An 18,636-nucleotide genomic window follows, 5' to 3' on the forward strand; every position below is an offset into this window, starting at 1 on the left:
AAAATGCCTACATGATGAGATGAAGTGCGGCAAATGATGTAGGCATTGTGACATAGAGTTAGGCTACTACTGACCTTCTGATGATACGTCAGAAGGATCATCTGCCTCAGACCACAGTTAACTGAAACCATGGAAAATAAAATCATGAATAAGGGGCAGACTGCTGTACCAGTTTACATTCCAACCATCAACATATGAAAATCCATTGTCCCAAAATGTCACTAACACTTGAATATTGTTGGGTTTTAGTGTTTGGTTCTTTGAGTGAAAAAATAACAGTATTTCATTTTAATTTATAAAGCTAAATATGTTTTCGTATCTGTATTAGCCATCTAAAGTTCTTGTGTTTTAAAAAACTAGAGGAGGGGAACCTGGGTGGCTCAGTCAGTTGAGTGTCCGACTCTTGACATGCTTAGGTCATGATCCTGGGGTTGTGGGATCAAGCCCCATGTAGGGGGCTCTGTGTTGAGTGTGGAGCCTGCTTAGTATTCTTTCTCTCCTCCTCTGCCCCTCGCTCGCGTGCTCTCTCTCTGAAATAAAAATTTTAAAAAAAGGGAAAAACCTTTATTTTTTAGAGAAGTTTTTAGAGCAGTTTTAGGTTCATAGCAAAATTGAACAGAAAGTACAGAGGGTTCCCATTTACCCTGTGTCCCCACACATGTACAACCTCCCGCTGTCAACATCCCACACCAGAGTGGCACGGTTGATAAGCCTACACTGCACACATCATTATCATCTAGAGTTCAGGGCTTACACTAGGATTCACTCTTGGTATTATACAGTCTGTGGGTTTGGACAAATGCATAATGCCATTTGTCTATCATAGTATCATGCAGAGCAGTTTCACTGCCCTAAAAATCCTCTGTGCTCTGTCTATTCATCCTTCCCTCTCTCCCAACCCCTAGCAGCCACTAATCTCTTTACAGTTATTCCATAGTTTTGCCTTTTCTAGAATATCCTACATTGGAGTCATTCACTATGTAGTCTCTTCAGATTGCTTCCTTTGTATAGTAATATGCATTTAAGTTTCCTCCGTATCTTTTCATGGCTTGATAGCTTATTTCTCTTTAGCAGTGAGTAATATCCCATTATCTGGATGTACCACACTTTATTTCTCCACTTATCTACTGAAGAGTATCTTAGATATTTTCCAAGTTTTGTAGTTAGTAAGTAAAGCTGCTATAAACATTCGTGTGGAGGCTTTTGTATGGACCTATGTTTTCAACTCCTTTGGGTAAATCCTAAGGAGTGTGATTGTTGGATCACATGGTAAAAATAGGTTTAGTTGTTTAAGAAGCCACCAAACTGTCTTCCAGAGTAGCTGTACCATTTTGCATTCGTGCCAGCAATGAGTAAGAGTTCTTATTGTTCTGAATCCTTACCAGCATTTGGTGGTATCAGTGTTCTGGATTGTGGCCATTTTGATAAATGTGCAGTGACATTTTATTGTTTTAATTTTTATTTCCCTGATGACATAAGATGTGGAGCATCTTTTCATATGCTCATTTGCCATATGTACATCTTCTTTGGTGACGTGTCTGTTAAGGTCTTTGGCCTTTTTTTTTTTTTTTTTTTTTTTTGAGGGAGAGACAGAGCATGAGCAGGGGAGGGACAGAGAGAGAGAGAAGGAGACACAGAATCCGAAGCAGGCTACAGGCTCTGAGCTGTCAGCACAGAGCCCAACAACATGGGGCTCAAACTCATGAACTGAGAGATCATGACCTGAGCCAAAGCCGGACACTCAACCAACTGAGCCACCCAGGCGCCCCCTTTGGCCTATTTTTTAATCAGTTGTTTTCTTATTGTTGAATTTTAAGAGTTGGCGTATTTTGGATAACAGTACTTTATTAGATATTCCACTGTCTGGTTTGTCTTTCTATTCTCTGACAGTTTCTTTCAGAGAACAGAAAATTTTAATTTTAATGAAGTCTAGCTTATCAGTTATTTCTTTCATGGATCATGCCTTTGTCATCATATCTAAAAAGTCATCAGTAAACCAAAGGTCATCTAGATTTTTTTCTATGTTACTTAGGGGTTTTACAGTTTTTCATTGTACACTTAGGACTGTGATCCATTTTGAGTTAATTTTTGTGAAGGGTGTAAGGTCTGGTTCTAAATTATTTTTTACTCGTGGATGTCCAATTGTTCTAGCATCATATATTGAAAAATTATCTTTCCTCCATTGTATTGCCTTTGCTCTTTTGTCAAAGAACAGTTGATTGTATTTATATAGGTCTATTTCTGGGCACTATATTTCTGTTCCACTGATCTATTTGCTTTTTTTTTTCCCCAGTAGCACCCTATCTTGATTATGTTACTTTTATAGTATGTCTCAAGGTCATGTAGCATCAGTCTTCCAACTTTGTTCTTCTCTCTTGATATGGTGTTGACTATTCTGGGTCTTTCGCCTTTCCACATAAACCTTAGAATTAGTTTGTTGGTATTCATAAAATAACTTCCTGGGATTTTGATTGCATTGAATCTGTAGATCAAGTTGAGAAGAGCTGACATCTTAACAATATTGTGTGTTCATATCCATGAAAATGGAACATCTCTCCATTTATTTATTTCTTGATTTCTTTCATCACAGTTTTGTAGTTTTCCTCATTTAGATCTTATACATATTTTGTTTGATTTATACACAAGTACTTCTTTTTGTGTATGTTAATGTAAATAGTATCATGTTTTAGGGGCACCTGGGTGGCTCAGTTGCTTGAGCATCCGACTTTGGCTCAGGTCATGATCTCACGGTTCATGAGTTCAAGGCCTCACATTGGGTTCTGTGCTGACAGCTCAGAGCCTGGAGCCTGCTTTGGTTTCTGTGTCTCCCTCTCTCTCTCTGCCCATCTGCTGCATGCTCTCTGTCTCTCTGTCTCTGTCTCAACAATGAGTAAATATTTAAAAAATTTTTAAAAATACTTAAGAAAATAGTATCATGTTTTATATTTCAAATTCCACTTGTTCATTGCTGGTATATAGGAAGGCAATTTACTTTTGTACCTTTACTATGTGTCCTGCAACCTTGCTATAATTATTTGAGGAGTTTTTGTTGATGCATTCAGATTTTCTATAGGGATGATGATCATACCTGTGAATAAAGACAGTCTTCTCCGTCCCAGTCTGTATAACTTTTATTCGCTGTTCTTACTGCATTAGCTAGTACTTCAAGTAAGATATTGAAAGGCGGTGGTAAGAGAGGATATCATTGCCTTGCTCTTGATCTTAGTGGGAAAACTTCCAACTTTATCACCATTAAGTGTGTCCTTAGCTAAAAGGTTTTTGTAGGTATTCTTTATCAGGTTGAGAAATGTGCCTCTATGCTCATTTACTGAGATTTTAATCATGAATGGGTATTAGACCTTGTCTTTTTTTTTTTTTTTTTTTTTTTTTACATCTTTTGGTATAATCATGTGATTTTTTTTTAAATTTAGTCTTTTGGGGCACCTGGGTGGCTCAGTCGGTTAAGCGGCCGGCTTCGGCTCAGGTCACGATCTCGCACTCTGTGAGTTCGAGCCCCGCGTCAGGCTCTGTGCTGACAGCTCAGAGCCTGGAGCCTGTTTCAGATTCTGTGTCTCCCTCTCTCTCTGACCCTCCCCCGTTCATGCTCTGTCTCTCCCTGTCTCAAAAATAAATAAACGTTAAAAAAAAAAAATTTTTTTTTTTAAATTTAGTCTTTTGATGAGATGAATTATGTTGATTTTTGGATGTTGAACCACCCTTGTATGGTTGGCATAAATCCCACTGAGTCACAATGTATAATTCTTTTTATGCATTGTTGGAATCTACTTGCTAATATTTTGTTGAAGATTTTTGCATAGATATTAGCCTATTATAGTTTACTTATAATGCCTTTGGTTTTTGGTATTAGAGTAATGCTGGCCTCATAGAATGATTAATCCGTCTGCATACATAAAACTAGAGTCCCACAAAGAATGGGAGTTGGGGAAAGGGACACAAATTATTTGAAGAACTGATGGTTTAAACCATAACCCACCATAAATCCACAGATCCAAGAAATGCAATGATCCTAGAACAGAATAAACCTAAAGAAAACTATGCCAGGATACATCAGAATTAAATTGCCGAAAACCAGAATAAGGATAAATTCCTCAAAGGCTAACAGAGAAAACATACAGAAGAACAAGTAAAAGAATAGTGACGGACTTCTCTGAAATTACATGAACCAGAAGACAATAGGAAGACATCTGAAAATTATTGCAGGAAAAAACCTAGGATTCTTTACCCAACTGCAAAATCTTTTTAAAATGAAGACAAAAATTGAGACTTCTGTAGACAAAAGGTGAAAGACATCACCAGCAGACCTGAACCATGAAAAGGTTATAGGAAGTTTTTCAGATAGAAGAAAAAGGATACCAAATGAGAAGTATTTTTATAAATTAGACTGTTCCTGCTTCTGTTAGTTTCTTTTTTCCCCTTTAATAGCTAGTAAGGGGTTGTATTTTCCTGCTTCTTTTATATTGAGTTAAAGTCAAAAAGGACTTACAGGGTTGGGGGGGTGGGGAATGGGTTAAATAGGTGATGGATATTAAGGAGGGCACTTGTGATGAGTACCAGGTATATATGTAACTGATGAATCACTAAATTCTGTTCCTGAAACTAATACTACACTTTATGTTAAACACTAATTTTAAAACGTGAAAAAGAAAAAATGGCTTATAAAATCACTTTTCTGCCCTCTTTCTCCCCAGCTCCTATTCACATTAGTGCCACTTTCTACTCGTTGTTTCTGACTTTTGGTTCCATAATTCTTTTTTTAATTTTTTAATTTTTTTAATGTTTATTTATTTTTGAGAGACAGACAGAATGTGAGTGGAGGAAGGGCAGAGAGAGAGGGAGACACAGAATCTGAATCCAGCTGCAGGCTCTGAGCTATCAGCACATAGCCAGCCCAGCGTGGGACTCGATCTCACAGACCACAAGAGCATGATCTGAGCTGAAGTTGGATGCTTAACCTACTTAGCCACCCAGGTGCCCCTGATTCCATAATTCTAAATAATATACCATTATTTCTTGATTTTATCAGCTTTAGATATCTGTTCACTTCTTTTTGCTGAAATGTTTCTTTTCCCCCTTATCATAACTATTATAATTTTTGACTAAATAATTACTACTTACATTATTTCAACAAGGTGTATATTTTTACTTGGTGAACCAAAGTGTGTACTTTATCCTCTCATATGCCTTCTTGTTTATCATTTGCTTAGTTTTCAACCTGTATCAGTTGCTGATTCTTCTGTATTCTACATTCTCTATGATATCATCTACTCCTTCCTTCTTCCCCCCCCCCCCTTTTTTTTCCCTAGACAAACTCTGAAGCCGCTCAGTACTCCTGCTCCAATCTGAAGTGGGTGTTTTCTAGTCTCAAGTATGTAGTCATGGCTCCAGGACTTCCCTTTACCATCGTCCAGGCACAATGTCTTCTCCTCTCTCATATTTAATCCTTGCATTTTCCCCAGTATTGATTTGTTCACTTATTTTGGTGGACTGTATCATCTGCACAGTAAGAAAAAAGTGAATGGGATGTAAATTTTTGAGATGTTAACATTATTTTGTCCTTTGATAGAATTGTTGGTTTGAAAATTATTTTTCCTCAAAATTGGGAAGTGTTATTAAGTTGTGTGTTGGCTTTCAGTGTTGGTAGTAATAGTCCTGATGGTGTTCTTAATTTTTATTTTCATCCTTTTGTAAACTGTTTTTCCCCTTCTGGAAACTAATTTCAGGATCTGTTCTTTTCTCTGCCATGTTGAAATTTCATGGTAATATGCCCTAATTCTTCTTTTTTATTTTCTCTGTTCTCTCTGTTACTAGTAATTGATTAGGCATTGTTGTTGGATTGATTCTTTTACCTGACTTAACATGTCTTCTATTGGATTTTTTATTGTGACTATCAAATTAAAATTTCCAATGTTTTCTATTTTATCTGGATGTTTGTTACTCAGGTATTCATGAATACACTTAAGATTTGTGGATTTTATGTAAGTTAAACCTCAAAAAGAAAAAAAGAATTAAAACAAAAAGGACTCCTTCTCCCACTGTTAATACCCAAGATCTTTCTTTTCTTTTTTTTTTTTTTTTAAAGTTTTTGAGTATAGTTGACACAGTGTTAACTTCAGGTGTACAACATAGTGATTCATCACGTTTATACATGATGCTATTGTATCCCCCGCTGCTGTTCACATATTTTACCCATCCCTCCCAACCCCCTGCCCTCTGGCGACCATCAGTTTGTTCTCTGTATTTATTAGGTCTGATTCTGATTTTTGTTTGTTTATTGATTTGTTTTTTTTAGATTCCACATATGTGTGAAATCGTATGGTATTTGTACTTTCTCAGACCTATTTCACTTAGCATAATTTGTTGCAAATGGATGATCTCATCCTTTTTATGGCTGCATAATATTCTGTTTGTGTGTGTGTACATAGATATATAATGTGGAATATATATGCATACACCACATCTTCCTTATCTGTTTATCTATCAGTGGATGTAGGTTGCTTCCATATCTTGGCTATTGTAGGTAATGCTGCAGATAAACATAGGGGTGTATATATCTTCTAAAGTTAGTGTTTTCATTTTTCTTGGGTAAATACCCTGTAGTGGAATTATTGGATCATATGGTAGTTCTATTTTTTATTTTTTTTTATTTTATTTATTTATTTATTTATTTATTTATTTATTTTTATTTTTGGGACAGAGAGAGACAGAGCATGAATGGGGGAGGGGCAGAGAGAGAGGGAGACACAGAATCGGAGACAGGCTCCAGGCTCCGAGCCATCAGCCCAGAGCCTGACGCGGGGCTCGAACTTACGGACCGTGAGATCGTGACCTGGCTGAAGTCGGACGCTTAACCGACTGCGCCACCCAGGCGCCCCTATTTTTTATTTTTTGAGGAAACTCCATACTGATTTCCACAGTGAGTATACTAATTTACATTCCCACCAACAGTGCATGAGGGTTCCTTGTTCTCCATATCCTTGCTAACACTTGTTGTTTGTCTTTTTTATTTTAGCCATTCTGACCAGGTGTTCTGTGATATCTCATTCTGGTTTTGATTTGTGTTTCCCTGGAGATTAGTGACATTGAGCATCTTTCCATGCATCTGTAGGCCATTTGTATGTCTTTGGAAAAGGTCTATTCAAATGGTTTTCTGCCCATTTTTTAATTGGATTGTTTTTTGGTGTTGAGTTATATGAGTTCTTTATATATTTTGGATGTTAACTCCTCATTGGATAAATCATTTGCAAATATCTTCTCCCTTTCGGTAGGTTGCCTTCTTGTTTTGTTGATGGTTTCTTTTGCTGTGGAAAGCTTTTTATTTTGGTGTAGTCTCATTTTTGCTTTTGTTTCTCTTGCTTCACGTTGCTGTGGTAATTGTCAGAGAATGCCTGCATTGTCTTCTAGGATTTTTATGGTTTCAGATCTCACGTTTAGGTCTTTAATTCATTTTGAGTTTATTTTTGTGTTAGAAAGTAGTCCAGTTTTATTATTTTTACATGTAGCTATCCAGTTTTCCCAGCACCATTTATTGAAGAGGCTGCCCCCCCCCCTTTGGCTTCCTTTTTCACAGATTAATTGACCATATGAGCATGGGTTTATTTCTGGGTTCTCTATTCCATTGATCAGTGCATCTGTTTTTATGCCAGTACCATAGTGTGTTGATTACTACAGCTTTGTAGTGCATCTTGAAATCTGGAATTGTGATACCTTCAGCTTTGTTTTTCTTTCTCAAGATTGTTTTGGCCATTTAGGGTCTTCTGTGGTTACATACAAATTTTAGTACTATTTGTTCTATTTTTGTGAAAATGATGTTGGCATTTTGATAGAGGTTACATTAACTCTTTAGATTGTTTTGGGTAGTATGGACATTTTAGCAATATTAATTCTTCCAGTCTGTGAGCATGGAGTATCTTCCCATTTGTTTGTGTCATCTTCAGTTTCTTTCATCAGTACTGTATAGTTTTCAGAGTATAGGTCTTTCACCTCTTTGGTTAAGTTTATTCCTAGGTATTTTATTTTTTGTGGTGCAGTTATTAGGTAGAGTTGTTTTCTTAATTTCTCTTTCTGTTATTTCATTATTGAGATATATATAGAAACACTACTGATTTCTGGGTATTAATTTTGTATCCTACAGTTTTACTGATTACCTCTAGTAGTTATGTGTCAAAGTCATTATGATTTTCTGTGTATAGTATCATGCCATCTGCAAATAGTGACAGTTTAACCTCTTCTGTACCCAGTATGGATGCCTCTTATTTTTGATTGCTGTTTCTAGAACTTCTAGTACTCTGTTGAATAAAATTGGTGAGAGTAGACATCCTTGTCTTGTTCCCGATCTTAGAGGAAAAGCTGTCAGTTTTTGCCACTGAGTATAATATTAGTTATAGGTTTTTCATAGATGGCCTTTATTATGTTGAGGTATGTTCTCTCTACACTCACTTTGTTGAGAGTTGTATCATGAATGGATGTTGAATTTTGTCAAATGCTTTTTCCACATCAGTTGAGATGATTATATGATTTTTATCCTTTGCTTTGTTGATGTGGTGTATCATGTTGATTGATTTGTGAATATTGAACCATCCTTGCATCCCCATAATAAATCCCACTTGATCATGGGGAATGATCCTTTTAATGTATTGTTGAAAGTAGTTTTTGTTGAGGAGTTTTGCATCTGTTCATCAGTGATAGTGGTCTGTAGTTTTCTTTTTTTTGTGGTGTCTTTGTTTTTGGTATCTGTGTAATGTGGCTTCATAGAACATATTTGGAACCTTTCTCTCTTTCTATTTTTGGAATACTCTGAGTAGAATAGGTATTAACTCTTTTTTAAATATTTCATAGAATTCATTCACAAATCCATCTGGTCCTGACTTTTATTTTTTGGTAGGTTTTTGGTAGGTTTTATTTTTTGTTACTGGTAGTCTGTTCAGATTTTCTGTTTCTTCCTGATTCAGTTTTAGAAGATAGTATTTTCCTGGGAATTATCTATTTCTTCTAGGTTGTTTGTTGGCCTATGATTTTAGTATTCTCTCATAATTCTTTGCATTTCTACTGTATTGGTTGTTACCTCTCCTCTTTTATTTCTGCTTTTATTTGGGTCCTTTCTCTTTCTTGATGAGTCTAAGGGTTTATCAATTTTGTTTATCTTTTCAGAGAACCACCTCTTTGTTTCATTGATTTTTGTTTTGTTTTCTTTTGTTTTAGGCTCTATGTCATTTATATCTGCTCTCATTTTTATTTCCTTCCTTCTACTCACCTTGTGCTTTGTTCTTCTTTTTCTAGTTCCTTTATCTGTAAGATTAGATTGTTTGACTTTTTTTATTTCTTGAGGTATATATTAGTATATATTTCCCTCTTTGAACTGCTTTCACTGCATCTCCTAAGATCTTTCTTAATCTTTAGCTGTTCTTTATAACATCCTATTCATCTGTCATAGATGTCATTGTCTTACTAAGAACTGTATTTAAGAAGGTTTTGTTTTGTTTTTCTATTTTCTGCATTATCTCTGGTTTCACAAGTTGTTTTTCTTTTCATTAGGTCTTTTTCATGTTAGAAGCTCTGTGAGTTCATTCCATTGCTGCCATAACAAATTTTACCATAACCTTAGCAGCTTAAAACAACACAAATTTATTAGCTCATGGTTCCCATAGGTTAAGAGTCTGGGCACAGTGTGGCTCAGCTGGCTCTTCTAGTTAGTCTTATAAAGCTGAAAGTAAGGTGTTAGCCGGGCTGTGTTCCTTCCTGAAGTCTCTGAGAAAGAATTCTTCATGGTGGAATTTGGTTCCATGTGACTGTAGAGACCAGGGTTTCCCCTAGTTGTCTGTGAGAGGTCATTCTCAGCTTCTAGAGTCCTCCCAAATTCCTTAACAACAGGTGGCTTCCTTCCTCCATTTTCAGAGCCAGCAATAGCAAGTCTAGTCCTTACTCTTCACATCTGTCTGGCCCTCCCTTCTGTCTCCTCTTTCCTGTGCTTCACTCTACTGCCTTCCTCTTCTGTTTGGCTGGCCTCGTATGATTACATTGGACTCACAGAAAGAATCAAGATAATCTCCCTTAAATCAGATGATTAGTAGTCTTAATTCCTTTTGCAGTCTCTTCTCAGTAGTCTCTAGATTAGTGTATGATTGTGTATAAGCAGGGACAGAAATTTTAAGGAGTTATCTCTAGAATTGTAACCCTCCACAGACTCCTTTATCAAATGTCTATCAATCATTGATTGTCCATTCATATACTTAATAATGGGGCACTACAAATACCAATAGGTTTAGCTTGTCACCCCTCTGTAGGATATTTAGCTACCGAGTAAGCTTTATCAAATGTCACTATCTAGAAGATTTTTCCCTAGGGCTGTTTAGATTCTCTTGTAAGAAATCCTAAAGGGCATGTATCTAGGAGGTAAGTTTAATCCATTATGGGACCGGATTCATTTTTCATGTCTGTTTTCAGTGCTTGATATTTGGTACTGTGAGTCAGCGTATTTCCCATTGGTATCTCCTTTTGCAAACCCCTTAATTTTATTTTTCTTCGCTTTGTTACATCATTGACTACTCTCCCAATCTGGCTTATGTCTCCCCAAGTTTTTCTGACTTTTTTATGTGCTGTTTTCTCCCATTCTTTTGTCCTTATAAGTACATATTTTATATGTGTGTGTGTGTGTGTGTGTATATATATATATATATATATATATATATATATTTTTTTTTTTTTTTTGGTATGATTTTGGAGAGGAGTGAGAATTAATGCACCAGCTCAATACAGATGTGTAACAAGAAAGTCTCAAGACAAAATATCTCCTAGTCCTCCAGGTATATTTTAGTTAAGTATAAACTTTAATTAGTTATGCTCTTCACCTGGCCCACTTTTACATGTGATTCAGATTTCAAAATTCACCAGTTTAGTCTTTCTTGATACAAGACACAGTAAGTAAATCAGTCCTAAATTCCTGTATAAATGAAATCATTAGTATCTTATGTGGAGGGTGTAGGTTTACTTTGCTTTTTCATTATAACGAAATGAAAAAACCACCTTCACGTATAGCCAGTGGCTACCCTGTTTTAATGTTTTTTGAGATATAATTGACATATAACATTAGTTTCAGATATATAAAATAATGATATTTGAATACATTGTAAAATGATCACCTCAGTAAGTCTAGTTAACATCCATCACTAGAGTTTTTATAAAACAAGCTGCTGGAAGCCCTGAGTCACTGAGAGTGTATGGGGTATGACCAAAGCATGTATTATGAGTATTATTTTTAACTTCACAAGCAATTGTCCTGGACACATATGGTTATGATTTTCTTATATGCTTATGACCTTTTTATATGCTTATGACTGAGCAGAAAGCTAGTTACACTTAACAGGATTCATTCTTCTAATAACATTAATAGCTGGTTTGTGAACTGGACAGGAAATGACCTAGGAACAAAAATCTCAAAGGATGACTCATGTAGTATAGTGATTCTCAAGCAGAAGGGACATGCCAGAAACATTTGGGATGCCTTTTCAAATTAAACATGCTTGCCTTCCCCTCTTCCACTAAACCTGACTATGGTGAATTTTGACAGCGGCATGTCCTATCTCTCAGGTGTGACTCATTGTATGTTCTTCTAGACTTTTCTAGATTTTTCACCCTGTACCAGCACATGATTTACTTTGAGGGAACCAATGGGTGGAGAGATAGATTACCATCACCACCCTGCCCCCACTTGATACTGAAGTAGTGTAGTCAACTGATTATTTAGAAGCTTGGGATTGTCTAATGTCTTTGTTTTCTCCCACCATGTCAGTGACGGCATTTAGAGCTGAGGGTATACTGAGAACTGAAAATGCAACTCATAAGTGATTTGGTCCCTTAGCATGTTAAATCTTGTTTCTTTTAAAAGTACTCTAGAAAATGGTGATTCAGTTCTGTTAGTAAGATAACTATGGCTCAGAAGATACACTTGAAATATCTTAAGAATTTCTGAATCTACATAATCATAGCAATTAGTGCTAATCCATTAAACTTCAAAAACAGCATTGGAAGATAAGTTGATAAACTTTATACCTTGAATATACAAGAATGAAGAGAATCTGATTTTTAACTGGGTAACTTTAGCTAAACAATATGCTGCAATATTTCTAACTTTAAAAAGAAATCAGCTATGCCTGGAAGCTTCTAAGAAAGTGGCAAGAGTTTGGGGCACCTAGGTGGTTCAGTTAGTTAAGCATCCGACTCTTAGATTGTGGCTCAAGTCATGTTCTCACGGCTCCTGAGTTTGAGCCCCACCCGTGGCCCCAGTTGACAACATGGAGCCTGCCTGGGATTTTCTCCCTCTCTCTGTTTCTCCCCTGCTTGTACTCACTCTCTCCCTCTCTAGATAAAGAGAGAACTTAAGGAACAAGCATTTATTTTTAACATGGTTTCTGCTGCTTAGTACTTAAAATGTACTTCCCCCAAATTTAGTAATAATTAAAGAACAGTTGTGTTCACCTATTCTCTGGTAACATGTCTGTTCAGGACAGTTTTTCTGGTAATTCTGTTTTTGTATTTCAGAAAAACATTCCCCAGAAAATAGCCTGTTAATACAGAATAAAACAAAAACATGACTTGGACCAGAGTGTTCCTAAGAGTAAAATTCAAATAACCAACAGAGTAACCAAAAAACCATATAGTTACTAAAAGATTTTTTTGGACTTATTTTTTAAACATGGGATACGGTATATATAAAATACATCTTTCAAAAAAAAAGAAAGTCCAGTGTGGTTTGCAGTGATTGTTACCATGCAGTTTACATACAGATTCACTTTGATTTGAAGACTCCTAATAGAAACGTGAGCAAAGGAAATATAAATGGCTAAAAACTCTTGATGTTCAACATGACTAGTAAATAAATAAATGTCAATTAAAACAAGGAAATACACTGTTTTTCCAGTTTGCATATAAACTGGAATGCCCAGTTTATTTATTTATTTATTTATTTATTTATTTTTAATTTTTTTTTTTTAACATTTATTTATTTTTGAGACAGAGAGAGACAGAGCATGAACAGGGGAGGGGCAGAGAGAGAGGGAGACACAGAATCTGAAACAGGCTCCAGGCTCTGAGCGGTCAGCACAGAGCCCGACGCGGGGCTAGAACTCACAGACCACGAGATCATGACCTGAGCCGAAGTCGGACGCTTAACCGACCGAGCCACCCAGGCGCCCCTGGAATGCCTAGTTTAAAATAACTCATATGCCCATCTTGTTCCACTTTTGCCTTAAAATTATTATAACCTTTGATCTGGTAATTCCACTCTAGTGAATTCTTGAAGTAATAAAATGTGGAAAAATATGTACACAGATATTTGTAAAGTCATTATTTATCATGGGTTCAGTATTAGAAGAATCATTAAATTATACTGCATTTACACAGTGGAATTTTATACATCTATTAAAATAATCACTTATATACATAGTCATACTCCATTTTTCAAGAATAGGTTTTAAGTGACTCAACCACTTTTATAATTTTCAAATTTCTACCATAATTGTATATTTTTTAATAGAGAAAATTAGAGAAAAACATTAATACCTAATAGGAAGTACTTGTTATGTGCCAGGCCCCGTATCAATCATTTAATTTTCACAACCACCTCCTGAGGTACTGTTATTTCACAGGTGAGAAAACTCAGACGGTGGCAGGCTGAGTAGCTTGTCCACAGTCACAGTTAGTAAGTAGTAGAACTGAGATCAGGATTCGGTTAGCTGGGCTGTGCGCTTGTGCCTCAGATTGTGTCTCACCAGCTCTACACCCGTCTGCCCCGTTCCTAGTTTCGGGTCCCCTACAAACAAAAAGCTTCCTGACTTTGTAATACTGGATTGAATCTAATGGATATTGTGAGCTCCTGAAGTTACAAACTGCCACGTATAAAACTCTGATCCAGTAACTTAGCAGTCTGTAACATCACAGGTTATGCGGTCCTTTTGTATTTTGTCGTCTGTTCTACTCAGACCCTGACATACAGTGAGCATAGTGCTGCCAGATACATAGACTGGTCCTCCTCCTTTCTGCTCCATTTTTCATTTTCGTTTGTTCTTGGCTCTCCTCTTTACACTCTTTATTTTTTAATTAATCTAATTTTGGTATAATTGGTGTACAATAAACTGTACCCGCTTAAAGTATACAATTTGAGGACACCATAGTCAGGATAGAGAATATTTGCATTAGCTCTCAAACTTTAGTCAAACAACCATTTATTTGCTCCGTCACTAGAGATTTGTTGTCATTTTTTGCAATTTTATGTATGGAATTATGTAGGATATATGCTTTTCTAGTTGGCTTCTTCCACTTAGTGTAATGATTTTGAGATACATTCATGTTATTGTAGGTATCAGTTTTCCCTTTTTACTCACGAGTTGTGCTCCAAAGTGTGAGTAGTATTCCACTGATCTGAAAATACCACATTTTGTTTATCAATTTGGGTTATTTCCAGTTTTGGCTTTTATGAGTAAAGCTGTTACATATGTGCTTTTAATTTCTTCAGTTAGTAACTCGAAGTGGAATGGTTGAGTTGTGTGTTTAACTTTATAAGAAACTGCCAAACAGTTTTCAGAAATGTTTCCCATTCCCTCCATCTGAGTATGAGAGTTTCAGTTCCTTCCCCACATCTTCACCAACACTGGGTATTATCAATCTTATTAATGTTGGCTACTCTGTGGGTACATAATGTCTCACAGTTTTGACTTGCATTTCACTGACCGATAATGTTGAGTATTTCTGTGCTTCTTGACCATTATATATTCTTTGGTGAAGTGCTCATCCGAATCTTTGGCCCATTAGTCTGCTTATTATTGAGCTGTATAAATTTTAAATACAACTCCTTTGTCAAATATATGTAATATGTTTTGTGAATATTTTCTCTCAATATACAGCTTGCCTTTTTTTAACAGTATTCTTCAAAGAGCAGATTTTTTAATGTTTTTATTTTATTTTTGAGAGAGAGACAGAGTGTGATCAGGGGAGGAACAGAGAGAGAGGGAGACAGAATCTGAAGCAGGCCCCAGGCTCTGAGCTGTCAGCGCAGAGCCTGAGGCGCGAATTCACAGACTACAAGATCATGACCTGAGCCGAAGTCGGACACTCAAACGACTGAGCCACCCAGGCACCCCTATTTGTTTTTTAATAAAGGACAATTTCTTGTGGAATGTGTGTGTTCTATGTAAGAAATCTTTGTCTACTTTTTTAAAGTTTATGATCCATTTAATGTATGAATCTCTCATTCAGCACTGTTTATTGAAAAAAGATTTTCCTTTCCTCTTGAATTGCCATGGCACCTTTGTCCAAGATAATTGACTACTTATATGTGGGTCTGCTTCTGGTTCCTCTTCATATATACATGTTATCATGTAGCTAATAATTGCACTGTCTTAACTGCAGTAGCTATATGATATTGGGTAGTGTAAGTTCTCCAACTTTAGTCTTTTAAAAATTGCTCGGACTATCCTAGGATTGTTTTCATATCCATACGAATTTTACAATCAACTTGTCATCTTGTATAAAAGATCAAGTTGGAATTTTGGCAAAGATTCCATTGAATCTTTAGCTCAATTTAGGTAAAACTGACTTCTTAACAATTCTTGCAACAATTTATGGACAGGGTATGTAACATAATATTCTATATCTATTTATATGGGCTGTTAATTCTTTTGTTACTGTCATTTAGCCATTTTTTTCTCTTACCAGATTCTTCACATGAAAATGAGTAAGATAAACACAGAAATTTATAGCCATTTGATACAAGGCAGAAAAGTTTGAATCGATTAAAACTTTCAGATTTGGTAATGATACGAAAGTACTTAAATTTACTTCATGTGTCATGTGTAACTTACAACATACAGAATGAATGATGGCTACCATGTAATAGAAAGGTTTTTTTTTATTGAAGTATAGTTGACATAAAATATTGTATTTGTATCAAGTATGCAACATACTGAATCAACACATGTATACACTGCAAAATGATCACCACAGGGCACTTACTATCTGTCACCATACAAAATTAATATAATATTATGGACTATATTCCCCATGCTGCATATTATGTCCCCATGACTTACTTATTTTATAACTGGAAGTTTTTACTTCTTGATCCTCCTTCACCCATTGCACCCCCCTAACTCCCCTCTCTGCTGGCAAACACCAGTTTGTTTTCTGTATCACTGCATCTTGGTTTTGTTTTGTTTTGTTTTTTACATTCCACAGACAAGTAAAATTGTGGTATTTGTCTTTCTATGACTTAATTGCACTTAGCATAATATCCTCTAGGTCCATCCATGTTGTTGCAAATGGCAAGATTTCATTCTTTTTTTGTGGTTGAGTAATATTCCAGAGTGTGGGGTGTGTGTGTGTGTGTGTGTGTGTGTGTGTGTGTGTTTATACACACACCACATCTTCTTTATCCATTTATCTATCAGTGGACATTTAGCTTGCTTCCATATCTTGGCTATGGTAAATAATGCTGCAGTGAACAGCTACCTTTTTGAATTAGTGTTTTCGTTATCCTTGGATAGATACCCAGTAGTGGAACTGCCAGATCATGTCATAGTTCTAAGTTTTTAAGGGACCTCTGTACTGTTTTCCATAGTGGCTGCACCAGTTTGCATTCCTAAACAGTGCATAAGGTTTCCCTTTTCTCCCTATTCTCTCCAACACGTATTATTTGTCTTTTTGATAATAACCATTCTGACAGGTGTAAGGTGATATCTCATTGTGGTTTAGAGTTGCATTTCCCTGATGATTAGTGGTGTTGAGCATCTTTTCATGTGCCTTTTGGCCATCTGTGTATCTTTGGGAAGCTGTCTGTTCAGATCCTCTAATTGGATTTTTTTTGTTATTGAGTTGTATGAGTTATTTACTTATTTTGGATATTAACCCCTTATTGGACATATGATGTACAAATATCTTCTCCTATTCAGTAGTTGCCTTCTGGTTCTATTGGTTTCCTTTGCTGTGCAGAAGCTTTTTAGTTTGATGCAGTCTCATTTGTTTATTTGTCCTTCTGTTTTTCTTGCCTTTGGTGTCAGGTCCAAAAAAATATTTCTAAGACTGATGCCAAAGAGCTTATTACCATATATTTTCTTCTAGGAATTTTATGGTTTTAGTTCTTACATTCAAGTCTTCAAAAACTTTTAAGTTAATTTTCATATATGATCCAGTTTCATTCTTTTCAATATAGCTGACCAGTTTTCCCAGCATCATTTATTGAGGAGACTATTCTTTCCCATTGTATATTATTAGTTCCTTTGTCATAAATTAATTGACCGTATATATATGTGTGTGTGTGTGTGTGTGTGTGTGTGTGTGCGCACGCGTGTGTAGTTCTGGGCTCTTTATTTTGTTCCATTGATTTATATATCTGTTTTTGTGCTAACACTATACTGTTTTGATTACTACAGCTTTGTGGTACAGTTTTTGAGACCACATGTGCATGAGTCGGGGAGGGGCCGGGGAGAGAGAGAAAGAAAGAGGGAGGGAGGGAGGGAGAATCCCAAGCAGGCTCCATGCTCAGTGTGGAGCCCAGCGTCAGGCTCCCGTCTCACAACCATGAAGTCATGACCTGATCTGAAATCAAGCGTTGGATGCTTAACCAATTGAGCCATCCAGGTACTCCTGTAGTATAGTTTAAAATCGAGCAGCATGCACCTGCAGGTTTGTTTTTCTTTCTATCGATTGTTTTGGCTGTTCAAGGTCTTCTTTGGTTCCATACAGATTTTGGAATTATTTGTTCTAGTTCTGTGAAAAGTATCATTAGACTTTCTATAGGGATTGCATTAAACCTGCAGATTGCTTTGAGTAATATAGCCATTTTAATAATACCTATTCTTCCGATCCACAAACACAATATCTTTCCATTTGTTTGTGTCTTTATTTTTTTCATCAAATCCTCGTTTTCAGTGTACAGGTCTTTCACTTTCTTGGTATAGTTTATTCCATAGTATTTTACTTAAATGGGATTGGTTTTCTTGATGTCTCTTTCTCAGTTTGTTATTTATGTATAAAAACACAATAGGCTTTTATACCCTGAAATTTCACTCAGTTTTATTAGCTCCAACAGGTTTTTTTTTTATTATTATTAATGTTTGTTTATTTTTGAAGAAGAGAGAGAGTGTGAGCAGGGGAGGGGCAGAGAGAGAGGGAAACACAGAATCCAAAGCAGGCTCCAGGCTCTGAGCTGTCAGCACAGAGCCCAACACGGGGCTCGAACTCACAAACCGTGAGATCATGACCTGAGCTGAAGTTGGATGCTTAACTGACTGAGCCACCCAGGCACCCCAGTTCCAACAGCTTTTTGATGGAGTAGTTAAGGCTTTCTATATGTACTAACATGTCATCTGCAAATAGTGACAATTTTACTTCTTTCCAATTGGTATGTTTTTATTTCTTTTTCTTGCCTAATTGCTATGGCTAGGATATAAATTTTAATTTTTTATGGTTCTAAAATGTTTAAAAAATAAATATGTAAGTAAGAGTTCTAATATTTTCTTTCTGTACTCTAGCAGATTGTTTTCTCTCCAATTCAAGGTTACTATTTTATTACATAGCTATGAATTGAATGCTTTGGTAGATTATTTTTAGAAGTGCCACACTTTAGTG

This window comes from Panthera uncia, unplaced genomic scaffold (genome assembly GCF_023721935.1).
Source record: "Panthera uncia isolate 11264 unplaced genomic scaffold, Puncia_PCG_1.0 HiC_scaffold_1630, whole genome shotgun sequence".
NCBI classification, from domain to species: Eukaryota; Metazoa; Chordata; class Mammalia; order Carnivora; family Felidae; genus Panthera; species Panthera uncia.